This window comes from Choloepus didactylus, chromosome 2 (genome assembly GCF_015220235.1).
Source record: "Choloepus didactylus isolate mChoDid1 chromosome 2, mChoDid1.pri, whole genome shotgun sequence".
NCBI classification, from domain to species: Eukaryota; Metazoa; Chordata; class Mammalia; order Pilosa; family Megalonychidae; genus Choloepus; species Choloepus didactylus.
The window spans coordinates 157,316,789-157,331,859 of record NC_051308.1 but is presented as its reverse complement, the minus strand read 5'-3'; the positions used below and the strand labels follow the sequence as shown (position 1 = coordinate 157,331,859).

Here is a 15,071-nt window from a genome sequence, read left to right as displayed (position 1 = left end):
TCATAAGAGGACACTATGAACAACTATATGCCAATAAACTAGACAACTTACATGAAATGGACAACTTCCTAGCAATCAATGAACAACCTATACTAACTCAATAAGAAACAGAAGACCTGAACAAACCAATCACAAGTAAAGAGGTTTAATCAGTCATCAAAAACCTTCCAACAAAGAAAAGCCCAGGACCAGATGGCTTCACAGGTAAATTCTACCAAGCATTCTAAGAAGAATTAATACCATTCCTGCTCAAACGGTTCCAGAGCATTCAAGGGGAAGGAACACTACCTAACTCATTCTATGTAGCCAACATCACCCTAAAACCAAAGCGTCATAAAGACACTACAAGAAAAGAACACTACAGACCAATGAATATAGATGCAAAAATCCTCAACAAAATACTTGCAAATTGAATCCAACAGCACCTTAAAAGAATTATACACCATGACCAAGTGGGTTTTATTCCAGGTATGCAAGGGTGGTTCAACACAAAAAATAAATTAATATAATACACCACATTAAGAAATCCAAGAGAAAAAACACATGATCATCTTGATTGATGCAGAAAAGACATTTGACAAAATTCAGCATCCTTTCTTGATTAAAACACTTCAAAAGGCAGGAATTGAAAGAAACTTCCTCAAAATGATAAAGCCACAGCTAATATCACACTCAACAGTGCAAGATTGAAAGCTTTCCCTCCAAGATTGGGAAAAAGACAAGGTGTCCACTGTCACCACTGTTATTCAACACTGGGCTAGAAGTTCTAGCTAGAGCAATTAGGCAAGAAAAAGAAATAGCACACATCCATATTGGAAAAGAAGAAGTAAAATTTTAACTGTTTACAGATGACATGATCCTATATTTAGAAACCCCCCAGCCCCAAACACAATAACGCTACTTGTACTACTAAACAAGTTCAGCAGAGTGGCAGGATACAAGATCAACATGCAAAAATCAGTAGTGTTTCTTTATTCTAGTAATGAACTATCAGAGGAGGTAATCAAGAAAAAATTCCATTTACAATAGCAACAAATAAAAAAAGAATCAAATATCTAGGAATAAACTTAACCAAAGATGTAAAGGACCTGTACACAGAAAACCACAAAACATTGCTAAAAGAAATCAAAGACATAAATAAACGGAAAGACATTCCATGTTCATGGATTCGAAAGCTACACATCATTAAGATGTCAATCCTACCCAAATTGACCTACAGATTCAACACATACCAACCAAAATTCCAACAGCCTACTTTACAGAAATGGAAAATCCAATTATCAAATTTATTTGGAAGGGTAAGGGGCCTTGAGTAGCCAAAAACATCTTGAAAAAGAATGAAGTGGGAGGACTCACGCTTCCTAACTTCAAAGCATATTATAAAGCCACTGTGGTCAAACAGCATGGTATAGGCATAAAGATAGACATGTTAATCAATGGAATTGAATTGAGAGTTCAAAAAAAGGACCCTCAGATCTATGGTCAATTGATTTTTGACAAGTAAAGAGATTGAATCAGTCATTAAAAGGCTCTCAAGTCCGCTCAACAGAACAGTTGGGACAGAACGGTTTCTTTAATAAATGGTATTGGCAGAACTGGATATCCATATCCAAAAGAATTAAAGAGCACCCCTATATAACACCCTATACAAATATTAACTCAAATGGATTAAAGACCTAAATATAAAAGCCAGTACCATAAAATTCCTAGAAGAAAACATAGCAAAAATCCTCAAAATCTAATAATAGTAGTTTCCTAGACTTGATACCCAAAGCCCAAGCCATGAAAGAAAAAAAAATGAGACCTTCTCAAAACTGAATACTTCTGTGCTTCAAAGGATTTTGTCAAGAGGTTGAAAAGGCAGCCGACACAATGGGAGAAAATATTTGGAAACCACATATCTGATAAGGGTTTAACATCCAGCATATATAAAGAAATCCTACAACTCAACAACAAAAAGACAAAAAACCCAATTCAAAAATGGGCAAAAGACATAAATAGATATTTTTCCAAAGAGGAAGTACAAATGGTTAAAAAGCACATGAAAAGATGCTCAGTTTCACTCGCTATTAGGGAAATGCAAATCTGAACCACAATGAAAATCATTTTACACCCACTAGAATGGCAACTATTAAACAAATAGGAAACTACAAGTGTTGGAGAGGATGTGGAGAAACTGGAACACTCATTCATTGCTGGTGGGATGTAAAATGGTGCAGCTGCTATGGAAGACAGTTTAGCAGTTTCTCAGGAAGCTAAGTAGAGAATTGCCATATAACCCAGCAATCCCACTACTTGGTATATATTCAGAAGATGTGAAAGCAGGGACGTGAACAGACATTTTCACACTCACGTCCACAGCAGCATTATTCACAATTGTCAAAAGTCAGAAGCAACGCAAGTATCCATCAACAGAGGAATTGATAAACAAAAGGTGGTACATATATAAATAGAATATTATTCAGCAGTAAGAAGGAATGATGCCTTGAAGCATGCAACAACATGGATGAACCTTGAGGACATTATGTTAAGTGAAGTAAGTCAGACACAAATGGAAAAATATTGTATATCAGTAATATGAACTAATCATTAACATGTAAATTCACAGACATAAAAACTACAGGATATAGAATGAGACGAGAGAATGGGGAGTGGATGCCTAATATGTGCAGAAGTTTTAACTAGGTCTAACTTTAACATTTTGAAATGGATAGAGGTGATGGTAGCATGTTATTGTGGGTATAATTAACAGTGCTGAACTGTGGGTGAATGAAAGGGGAAGTTTACAGTCATGTATGTCACCAGAAGGAAAGCTGGAGGTTAAAACACGGGAATGTATAACAAAGTGAATCTTGTGGTGGATGACGACTGTGGTTTACTGTACAAATATAAAAAGTTCTTCCATGAACTAGAAGAAATATATGATACTATTATAAGGAGTTACTAATAGAAGGGTATATGGGAAAAAAACGTACCTATTGCAAACTATGGACTACAGTTAACAGTAATATCTTAATATTCTTTCATCAACAGTAACAAAGGTACCACATCAATACTAGGGGTCACTAATAGGGGGGTACAAGGGGTACGAGATTTCTTTTTCTGGAGTAATGAAAATGTTCTAAAATTGATCATGATGATGAATGCACAACTATGTGATTATACTGTGAAACACTGATTTTATACTTTGGACAGATTGCATGGTATGTGAATATATCTCAATAAAACTGCACTTAAAAAATGTTCACTGCAGGTAAAAAAAAAAGTCATTCTGCGTAAGTTAAAATGGTATCAGCTGTAAGAGTAAAGCTTTCAAAAGTCCCCTCAGACACTCAGCTATATGTTTAGAGGTTTTAAATTTTATTTTAATATTGGTCCAAAGATGGCAAATAGGTTTCATTTCTTGGCTGAAATCAGATTAAGTGGTTGACTACATATAGAGAAAGAGAAAAAAGGATTTTGAGGCTGCATCTAGCTCAGGCGGACTCATAATTAACTGCCAGTTTCTGTCATGATGCATAAATTATGTGCTGCCATGGTTGAACTAATACAAACTTCGCTTTTTAAGATGAAGAAACTGAAGCCTGAATATGTTAAGTGAGTTGCCTGACTCACATTATGCTGATCTAAATGTTCAGACTTTGAATTGTGCTTAGTTAAGTTTGTAATAATTTTTCAAATGTGAAAAATAAGGACTGGAGAGGCGGGGCAAGATGGCAGACTGGTGAGCTGTAAGTTTTAGTTACTCCTCCAGGAAAGTAGGTAGAAAGCCAGGAACTGCGTGGACTGGACACCACAGAGCAATCTGTCTTTGGGCATACTTCATACAACACTCATGAAAATGTCGAACTGCTGAGATCAGCGAAATCTGTAAGTTTTTGCGGCCAGGGGACCCGCGCCCCTCCCTGCCAGGCTCAGTCCCGTGGGAGGAGGGGCTGCCAGCTCCGGGAAGGAGAAGGGAGAAATGCAGTGGCTGCCCTTATCGGAAACTCATTCTACTGATCAATATTCCAACCATAGATAGACTGAGACCAGACACCAGAGAATCTGAGAGCTGCCAGCCCAGCAGAGAGGAGACAGGCATAGAAAAAAAACAACAATACGAAAAACTCCAAAATAAAAGCAGAGGATTTTTGGAGTTCTGGTGAACACAGAAAGGGGAAGGGCGGAGCTCAGGCCTTGAGGTGCATATGCAAATCCCGAAGAAAAGCTGATCTCTCTGCCCTGTGGACCTTTCCTTAATGGCCCTGGTTGCTTTGTCTATTAGCATTTCAATAACCCATTAGATCCCTGAGGAGGGCCCTTTTTTTTTTTTTTTTTTTTTTTAATCCTTTTTTCTTTTCCTAAAACAATTACTCTAAGAAGCCTAATACAGAAAGCTTCAAAGAATTGCAATTTGGGCACGTCAAGTCAAGAGCAGAACTAAGAGAGCTCTGAGACAAAAGGCAATAATCCAGTGGCTGAGAAAATTCACTAAACACCACAACTTCCCAAGAAAAGGGGGGTGTCCGCTCACAGCCACCATCCTGGTGGACAGGAAACACTCCTGCCCATCGCCAGCCCCATAGCCCAGAGCTGCCCCAGACAACCCAGTGTGATGGAAGTGCTTCAAATAACAGGCACACACCACAAAACTGGGCGTGGACATTAGCCTTCCCTGCAACCTCAGCTGATTGTCCCAGAGTTGGGAAGGTGGAGCAGTGTGAATTAACAAAGCCCCATTCAGCCATCATTTCAGCAGACTGGGAGCCTCCCTACACAGCCCAGCAGCCCAGAACTGCCCTGGAGGGACGGCACTCACCTGTGACATAGCACAGTCATCCCTCAACAGAGGACCCGGGGTGCACAGCCTGGAAGAGGGGCCCACTTACAAGTCTCAGGAGCCATACGCCAACACCAAGGACTTGTGGGTCAGTGGCAGAGACAAACTGTGGCAGGACTGAACTGAAGGATTAGACTAATGCAGCAGCTTTAAAACTCTAGGATCATCAGAGAGATTTGATTGTTAGGGCCACCCCCCCTCCCCGACTGCCCAGAAACACGCCCCACATACAGGGCAGGCAACACCAACTACACACGCAAGCTTGGTACACCAATTGGGCCCCACAAGACTCACTCCCCCACTCACCAAAAAGGCTAAGCAGGGGAGAACTGGCTTGTGGAGAACAGGTGGCCCGTGGACGCCACCTGCTGGTTAGTTAGAGAAAGTGTACTCCACGAAGCTGTAGATCTGATAAATTAGAGATAAGGACTTCAATAGGTCTACAAACCCTAAAAGAACCCTATCAAGTTCAGCAAATGCCACGAGGCCAAAAACAACAGAAAATTATAAAGCATATGAAAAAACCAGACGATATGGATAACCCAAGCCCAAGCACCCAAATCAAAAGACCAGAAGAGACACAGCACCTAGAGCAGCTACTCAAAGAACTAAAGATGAACAATGAGACCATAGTACGGGATATGAAGGAAATCAAGAAGACTCTAGAAGAGCATAAAGAAGACATTGCAAGACTAAATAAAAAAATGGATGATCTTATGGAAATTAAAGAAACTGTTGACCAAATTAAAAAGATTCTGGACACTCATAGTACAAGACTAGAGGAAGTTGAACAACGAATCAGTGACCTGGAAGATGACAGAATGGAAAATGAAAGCATAAAAGAAAGAATGGGGAAAAAAATTCAAAAAATCGAAATGGACCTCAGGGATATGATAGATAATATGAAATGTCCAAATATAAGACTCATTGGTGTCCCAGAAGGGGAAGAAAAGGGTAAAGGTCTAGGAAGAGTATTCAAAGAAATTGTTGGGGAAAACTTCCCAAACCTTCTAAACAACATAAATACACAAATCATAAATGCTCAGCGAACCCCAAATAGAATAAATCCAAATAAACCCACTCCGAGACATATACTGATCACACTATCAAACACAGAAGAGAAGGAGCAAGTTCTGAAAGCAGCAAGAGAAAAGCAATTCACCACATACAAAGGAAACAGCATAAGACTAAGTAGTGACTACTCAGCAGCCACCAGGGAAGCAAGAAGGCAGTGGCACGATATATTTAAAATTCTGAGTGAGAAAAATTTCCAGCCAAGAATACTTTATCCAGCAAAGCTCTCTTTCAAATTTGAGGGAGAGCTTAAATTTTTCACAGACAAACAAACGCTGAGAGAATTTGCTAACAAGAGACCTGCCCTACTGGAGATACTAAAGGGAGCCCTACAGACAGAGAAACAAAGACAGGACAGAGAGACTTGGAGAAAGGTTCAGTACTAAAGAGATTCGGTATGGGTACAATAAAGGATATTAATAGAGAGAGGGAAAAATATGGCAAACATAAACCAAAGGATAAGATGGCCAATTCAAGAAATGCCTTCACGGTTATAACGTTGAATGTAAATGGATTAAACTCCCCAATTAAAAGATATAGATTCGCAGAATGTATCAAAAAAAATGAACCATCAATATGTTGCATACAAGAGACTCATCTTAGACACAGGGACACAAAGAAACTGAAAGTGAAAGGATGGAAAAAAATATTTCATGCAAGCTACAGCCAAAAGAAAGCAGGTGTAGCAATATTAATCTCAGATAAAATAGACTTCAAATGCAGGGATGTTCTGAGAGACAAAGAAGGCCACTACATACTAATAAAAGGGGCAATTCAGCAAGAAGAAATAACAATCGTAAATGTCTATGCACCCAATCAAGGTGCCACAAAATACATGAGAGAAACACTGGCAAAACTAAAGGAAGCAATTGATGTTTCCACAATAATTGTGGGAGACTTCAACACATCACTCTCTCCTATAGATAGATCAACCAGACAGAAGACCAATAAGGAAATTGAAAACCTGAACCATCTGATAAATGAATTAGATTTAACAGACATATACAGGACATTACATCCCAAATCACCAGGATACACATACTTTTCTAGTGCTCACGGAACTTTCTCCAGAATAGATCATATGCTGGGACATAAAACAAGCCTCAATAAATTTAAAAAGATTGAAATTATTCAAAGCCCATTCTCTGACCACAATGGAATACAATTAGAAGTCAATAACCATCAGAGACCTAGAAAATTCACAAATACCTGGAGGTTAAACAACACACTCCTAAACAATCAGTGGGTTAAAGAAGAAATAGCAAGAGAAATTGCTAAATATATAGAGACGAATGAAAATGAGAACACAACATACCAAAACCTATGGGATGCAGCAAAAGCAGTGCTAAGGGGGAAATTTATAGCACTAAACGCATATATTAAAAAGGAAGAAAGAGCCAAAATCAAAGAACTAATGGATCAACTGAAGAAGCTAGAAAATGAACAGCAAACCAATCCTAAACCAAGTAGAAGAAAAGAAATAACAAGGATTAAAGCAGAAATAAATGACATAGAGAACAAAAAAACAATAGAGAGGATAAATATCACCAAAAGTTGGTTCTTTGAAAAGATGAACAAGATTGACAAGCCCCTAGCTAGACTGACAAAATCAAAAAGAGAGAAGACCTATATAAACAAAATAATGAATGAAAAAGGTGACATAACTGCAGACCCTGAGGAAATTAAAAAAATTATAAGAGGATATTATGAACAACTGTATGGCAACAAACTGGACAATGTAGAAGAAATGGAAATTTCCTGGAAACATATGAACAACCTAGACTGACCAGAGAAGAAATAGAAGACCTCAACCAACCCATCACAAGCAAAGAGATCCAATCAGTCATCAAAAATCTTCCCACAAATAAATGCCCAGGGCCAGATGGCTTCACAGGGGAATTCTACCAAAGTTTCCAGAAAGAACTGACACCAATCTTACTCAAACTCTTTCAAAACATTGAAGAAAAGGGAACACTACCTAACTCATTTTATGAAGCTAACATCAATCTAATACCAAAACCAGGCAAAGATGCTACAAAAAAGGAAAACTACCGGCCAATCTCCCTAATGAATATAGATGCAAAAATCCTCAACAAAATACTTGCAAATCGAATCCAAAGACAGATTAAAAAAATCATACACCATGACCAAGTGGGATTCATTCCAGGCATGCAAGGATGGTTCAACATAAGAAAAACAATCAATGTATTACAACACATTAAAAACTCGAAAGGGAAAAATCAATTGATCATCTCAATAGATGCTGAAAAAGCATTTGACAAAATCCAACATCCCTTTTTGATAAAAACACTTCAAAAGGTAGGAATTGAAGGAAACTTCCTCAACATGATAAAAAGCATATATGAAAAACCCACAGCCAGCATTGTACTCAATGGTGAGAGACTGAAAGCCTTCCCTCTAAGATCAGGAACAAGACAAGGATGCCCGCTGTCACCACTGTTATTCAACATTGTGCTGGAAGTGCTAGCCAGGGCAATCCGGCAAGACAAAGAAATAAAAGGCATCCAAATTGGAAAAGAAGAAGTAAAACTGTCATTGTTTGCAGATGATATGATCTTATATCTAGAAAACCCTGAGAAATCGACGATACAGCTACTAGAGCTAATAAAGAAATTTAGCAAAGTAGCGGGATACAAGTGCATTAAGTCAGTAATGTTTCTATATGCTAGAAATGAACAAACTGAAGAGACACTCAAGAAAAAGATACCATTTTCAATAGCAACTAAGAAAATCAAGTACCTAGGAATAAACTTAACCAAAGATGTAAAAGACCTATACAAAGAAAACTACATAACTCTACTAAAAGAAATAGAAGGGGACCTTAAAAGATGGAAAAATATTCCATGTTCATGGATAGGAAGGCTAAATGTCATTAAGATGTCAATTCTACCCAAACTCATCTACAGATTCAATGCAATCCCAATCAAAATTCCAACAACCTACTTTGCAGACTTGGAAAAGCTAGTTATCAAATTTATTTGGAAATGGAAGATGCCTCGAATTGCTAAAGACACTCTAAAAAAGAAAAACGAAGTGGGAGGACTTACACTCCCTGACTTTGAAGCTTATTATAAAGCCACAGTTGCCAAAACAGTATGGTACTGGCACAAAGATAGACATATAGATCAATGGAATCGAATTGAGAATTCAGAGATAGACCCTCAGATCTATGGCCGACTGATCTTTGATAAGGTCCCCAAAGTCACTGAACTGAGCCATAATGGTCTTTTCAACAAATGGGGCTGGGAGAGTTGGATATCCATATCCAAAAGAATGAAAGAGGACCCCTACCTCACCCCCTACACAAAAATTAACTCAAAATGGACCAAAGATCTCAATATAAAAGAAAGTACCATAAAACTCCTAGAAGATAATGTAGGAAAACATCTTCAAGACCTTGTATTAGGTGGCCACTTCCTAGACTTTACACCAAAAGCACAAGCAACAAAAGAGAAAATAGATAAATGGGAACTCCTCAAGCTTAGAAGTTTCTGCACCTCAAAGGAATTTCTCAAAAAGGTAAAGAGGCAGCCAACTCAATGGGAAAAAATTTTTGGAAACCATGTATCTGACAAAAGACTGATATCTTGCATATACAAAGAAATCCTACAACTCAATGACAATAGTACAGACAGCCCAATTATAAAATGGGCAAAAGATATGAAAAGACAGTTCTCTGAAGAGGAAATACAAATGGCCAAGAAACACATGAAAAAATGTTCAGCTTCACTAGCTATTAGAGAGATGCAAATTAAGACCACAATGAGATACCATCTAACACTGGTTAGAATGGCTGCCATTAAACAAACAGGAAACTACAAATGCTGGAGGGGATGTGGAGAAATTGGAACTCTTATTCATTTTTGGTGGGACTGTATAATGGTTCAGCCACTCTGGAAGTCAGTCTGGCAGTTCCTTAGAAAACTAGATATAGAGCTACCATTCGATCCAGCGATTGCACTTCTCGGTATATACCCGGAAGATCGGAAAGCAGTGACACGAACAGATATCTGCACGCCAATGTTCATAGCAGCATTATTCACAATTGCCAAGAGATGGAAACAACCCAAATGTCCTTCAACAGATGAGTGGATAAATAAAATGTGGTATATACACACGATGGAATACTACACGGCAGTAAGAAGGAACGATCTTGTGAAACATATGACAACATGGATGAACCTTGAAGACATAATGCTGAGCGAAATAAGCCAGGCACAAAAAGAGAAATATTATATGCTACCACTAATGTGAACTTTGAAAAATGTAAAACAAATGGTTTATAATGTAGAATGTAGGGGAACTAGCAGTAGAGAGCAATTAAGGAAGGGGGAACAATATTCCAAGAACAACAGATAAGCTATTTAACGTTCTGGGGATGCCCAGGAATGACTATGGTCTGTTAATTTCTGATGGATATAGTAGGAACAAGTTCACAGAAAGGTTGCTATATTATGTAACTTTCTTGGGGTAAAGTAGGAACATGTTGGAAGTTAAGCAGTTATCTTAGGTTAGTTGTCTTTTTCTTACTCCCTTGTTATGGTCTCTTTGAAATGTTCTTTTATTGTATGTTTGTTTTCTTTTTAACTTTTTTTTTCATACAGTTGATTTAAAAAAGAAGGGAAAGTTAAAAAAAAAAAAAAGAAAAGAAAGAAAAACAAGGAAAAAAAAAAAAGATGTAGTGCCCCCTTGAGGAGCCTGTGGAGAATGCAGGGGTATTCGCCTACCCCACCTCCATGGTTACTAACATGACCACAGATATAGGGGACTGGTGGTTTGATGGGTTGAGCCCTCTACCATAAGTTTTACCCTTGGGAAGACGGTTGCTGCAAAGGAGAGGCTAGGCCTCCCTATATTTGTGCCTAAGAGTCTCCTCCTGAATGCCTCTTTGTTGCTCAGATGTGGCCCTCTCTCTCTGGCTAAGCCAACTTCAAAGGTGAAATCACTGCCCTCCCCCCCTACGTGGGATCAGACACCCAGGGGAGTGAATCTCTCTGGCAACGTAGAATATGACTCCCGGGGAGGAATGTAGACCCGGCATCGTGGGACGGAGAACATCTTCTTGACCAAAAGGGGGATGTGAAAGGAAATGAAATAAGCTTCAGTGGCAGAGAGATTCCAAAAGGAGCCGAGAGGTCACTCTGGTGGGCACTCTTACGCACACTTTAGACAACCCTTTTTAGGTTCTAAAGAATTGGGGTAGCTGGTGGTGGATACCTGAAACTATCAAACTACAACCCAGAACCCATGAATCTCGAAGACAGTTGTATAAAAATGTAGCTTATGAGGGGTGACAATGGGACTGGGAAAGCCATAAGGACCACACTCCACTTTGTCTAGTTTATGGATGGATGAGTAGAAAAATAGGGGAAGGAAACAGACAGAGAAAGGTACCCAGTGTTCTTTTTTACTTCAATTGCTCTTTTTCACTCTAATTATTATTCTTGTTATTTTTGTGTGTGTGCTAATGAAGGTGTCAGGGATTGATTTAGGTGATGAATGTACAACTATGTAATGGTACTGTAAACAATCGAAAGTACGATTTGTTTTGTATGACTGCGTGGTATGTGAATATATCTCAATAAAATGATGATTAAAAAAAAAATAAAAAAATAAAAAGGTTGCCTATATTGTGCATAAGAGTGCCCACCAGCGTGACCTCTCGGCTCCTTTTGGAATCTCTCTGCCACTGGAGGTTATTTCGTTTCCTTTCATTTCCCCCTTTTGGTCAAGAAGATGTTCTCCATCCCATGATGCTGGGTCTAGATTTTGTAAGAACTCCAAGTTGATCCCTATGTCCCCTGTAATCCACATTAATAGACTATCTATGAATGAAAGAAGCATCCCTTATTTACTGAACAAATCTTTTAACTTGGACTCAGCATATTTACATTTCCTTTAACCACTGCTGCCTGTTAAATACACCCTTTGCTTGACCTCTTTGTTAATTATTTTTTTAAATCATATTTTTTATTGTAGAACATATATACATAGAAGTGCTAACTTTGCAAGTACAATTTAACAAGTAGTTAGAGAGCAAATTTCAAAGAATATTATGGGTTGCAGGTCCACAGTTTCAGTTACTTCCTTATTGTGAAATATAACATATATACAAAAATATAATACCTTTCAAAGTATGATTTAACAAGTAGTTATATAGGAAATTTCCAAAGCTGTTACGAATAATTCAGAGCCTAACTAACTATGCCTAGCAGTCTTTTCTGGCTCTTGCTTTAAACTGGAATAAAATGTTTCATTAACAGAAACTAACATTATCAGTGGTTTGGGGAAAAAATCTTTTGATTTTCTTTTTGTTACGAACTTTATTTCAGAAGAAGAAACTAGAGATGAAGTTCTGCCTTATCATTTGGAGTGCTCTAAGCATTACTAGCATTGAATCTAAATGTTAAGTATTATTGCTGCTTCCCCAATTTTCTCCCTCGAAGGAGGCAAAATTCAGAATTTGTATAGTCATATCCATTTTACATCTTGCACAGAAAATCTTAAAACAATATTACTAATAGTTATTTTAGTCTCCTTTTTCTTTTATTCAAACCTTAAGGAGCATGGTCAGAATACAAAAATCAGTTAGTTGTATGCCTTCATACCACCCCTCTAGAGAAAAGCTGTAGAACCCAAAGATATCTCATGATCAAAGACCCAATTCAAGGTCAAGGAAGGAGATGAACAAGTTAACTTTGCTCTGTGTGTCATCTTTCCTGACCAGCAGCTGGACACAAAAGTATGTGTTGGAGAGACTCCAAGGTATCAGTTACCTAGCCCCAAAGAGTTAAATCTGCACACGAGGGGCGACAGCTGAGCTTATGCTGATCTTACAGACCAACAGGCAAAGTCATTACCTTTCTGTTATTGCAGTAGAGAAGCTCCTAGACTATATTGTCTTTACAAGGGACAAGATTTTGTGTGTAACATTAATTAGGCTTTGGAAAATTAAATTATTTAATTTCACTTATATAACATTCTTCAGACAAACTTTCAGGGAGAAACAAAGCTTAAAGAATGTAAGATGAGTAATAATACTTTACATTTCAAAAAGAAATACTTTATCCTTAGACTTCCATCTAAGAATCTAACTTTTAGCCAATCCTAATGTTACCTTTTACAGCTATATAATAGGATTGTACAATGTTCACAAAGTATGTTAGAAACATTTTTGTGATACTAAGTTGCTTAGGTAGTTTCCCGAGATGGCAAGGAATACTGCTTAGCTGTGTTTTTCCCATGCTCTGCCAATATTGCAGAATACTTCAAAAGCCTCTAGATTATAAGCCATTCAACTGGAGAATCCATGTGGCTTAGATCTAAGGGATGGTTACTATTGAATCCTTCATGGGGCTAGTGGAGTGGCTGACAAATTGTAGGAAATTAGTAAGTGTTAGATGGAGGGGTGGATAGATAGGTGGGAGGGCAGCAGATGGGCAGGTGGAATCCTCTGGTAGTGGTCCTACCATATCTGATGTATCTGATGTTCACATAGTCATTTGATGAAAATCACAGGCAGAACAATAAAGGCATACAAACACTAGTTCCATAATGATAAATCACCATGTGGTTTCAGGGCTGATGTGCCTAGGGCAGAGCTTCTCCTCCATCATGCTATGACACAGATGGGTGCCCCAAAGGGCTTAGAGGTGTGTTAGAAATATCAAACCCCTCAGCCTTTGGAGTAGCTGGGCAAAGCTGGGGCACAGGAACCCTAGCTAGATATCTTCTTCATTTATCTCAGTGGGCCGAACAAATATGATATTTTGTGACTGAAAAATATTGAGAAACACTGGCCTTGGGTGCTGGGATCAAATCTGTAGTGGAGGATGGATTGGAGAGAGGAGGGTAGAGACATGAAGATACCAGGTGGCTTCTGCAATGGAATTTCCTAAGACTATATTATTTCTTAAATATTCTGGTCTTCAGTTGTTTTTTGTATTCCTGATATACACTGACTGCTTGGAATAATCTTAAATTAAAGAAAGTCTTTTTTTTTTTTTTCTTATCTGGAAATTCAGATTTCCTTGTTTAGAAAATATTGGGTGAAACTTTAAATAATTATGAGGAGCCATTTGGAAGATGACCTATAAAATTATTTGGAGATTAAAAGGAAAGGGAAAATAGACACATGGGGAGGCAGGAGTTGAAGACAAATTGGCAAATCATGAAAGAGAAATAATCTGCACAGGAATCATGGGAAGGTTAGGAAACTGCAGAACAAATAAACTTTCCATATGGTTTATGATTTAGCATGCTTGATTTAGGAGGAGATTTTGCTTAGGTACATTACTTCATCCTGGATAATCAATAAGTCCTCAATAGCTTAATTAACAAAAGGCACAAATATTTCTTCTTTTTTTCACCTGTCACAAAACTAGTTGAACTTTCCCACTAGGACTAATCCAAAATTGAATAAACACATTTGACCTGACCAAGTATTGAATGCTGGCTGGGTAGGGACCACTAAGTGACAGTTTGGATCCAGGCCATCTACTGTTATTTTTTATTTTATTATTATTTTTTATTTTATTATTTTTAATCCTATTTGAGTTAAAATATATGGGACATCAAGGTTTTTTTTTTATAGACCGCAAGTCCAAAACCCAGTGAGGAAAATCATTTTCAGAAAAGAAAAAACAATGCAGACAAATTTGCTCTCTTTCTTCAATCTTCATCTAAAATACGGGTTATGAAATTAAAGTTATTATTTCAAAATGGGCATCTTTAGCACTCTTCTCCCATTTACCAACTGGTAAACTGCAATTTTGTGTGTGCATGTGTATGTTTAACCTTTGTTAGTAATAGCCACATGTAAAAATTTTAAATACATTAAAAATTTTTTAAATACTATTTCTAAAACTTAAATCAAAGTAAGGGCAAAAGAGAAAACAGAACTCACAAAGACCATATATTTGAAATTAATTAATATTCCATATGATATAGTATAAGCATAGGATTTAGCATCAGACATATTAAGGTTTAAATACTGTTTTTGTCACTTTGCCATGTGTCTTTACGTCACATACTTAAGCTCTCTGAGCCTTAGTTTCCACCACTGTAGCTGAGGTAACACCTCACTCTCTTAAGGTGGTTCTGAGTATTAAGTGATTCAACATATGCAGAAGTGCCTGGTATGCAATGGGCATAC

The 15,071-nt window shown here is 37.7% G+C and overlaps 1 protein-coding gene across 1 annotated transcript in view; it reads right to left on the bottom strand.

Annotated features, from left to right (window-relative positions):
• COL24A1 (collagen type XXIV alpha 1 chain) overlaps positions 1 to 15,071 on the bottom strand; it is a 466,350-nt gene that overhangs the window by 188,886 nt on the left and 262,393 nt on the right.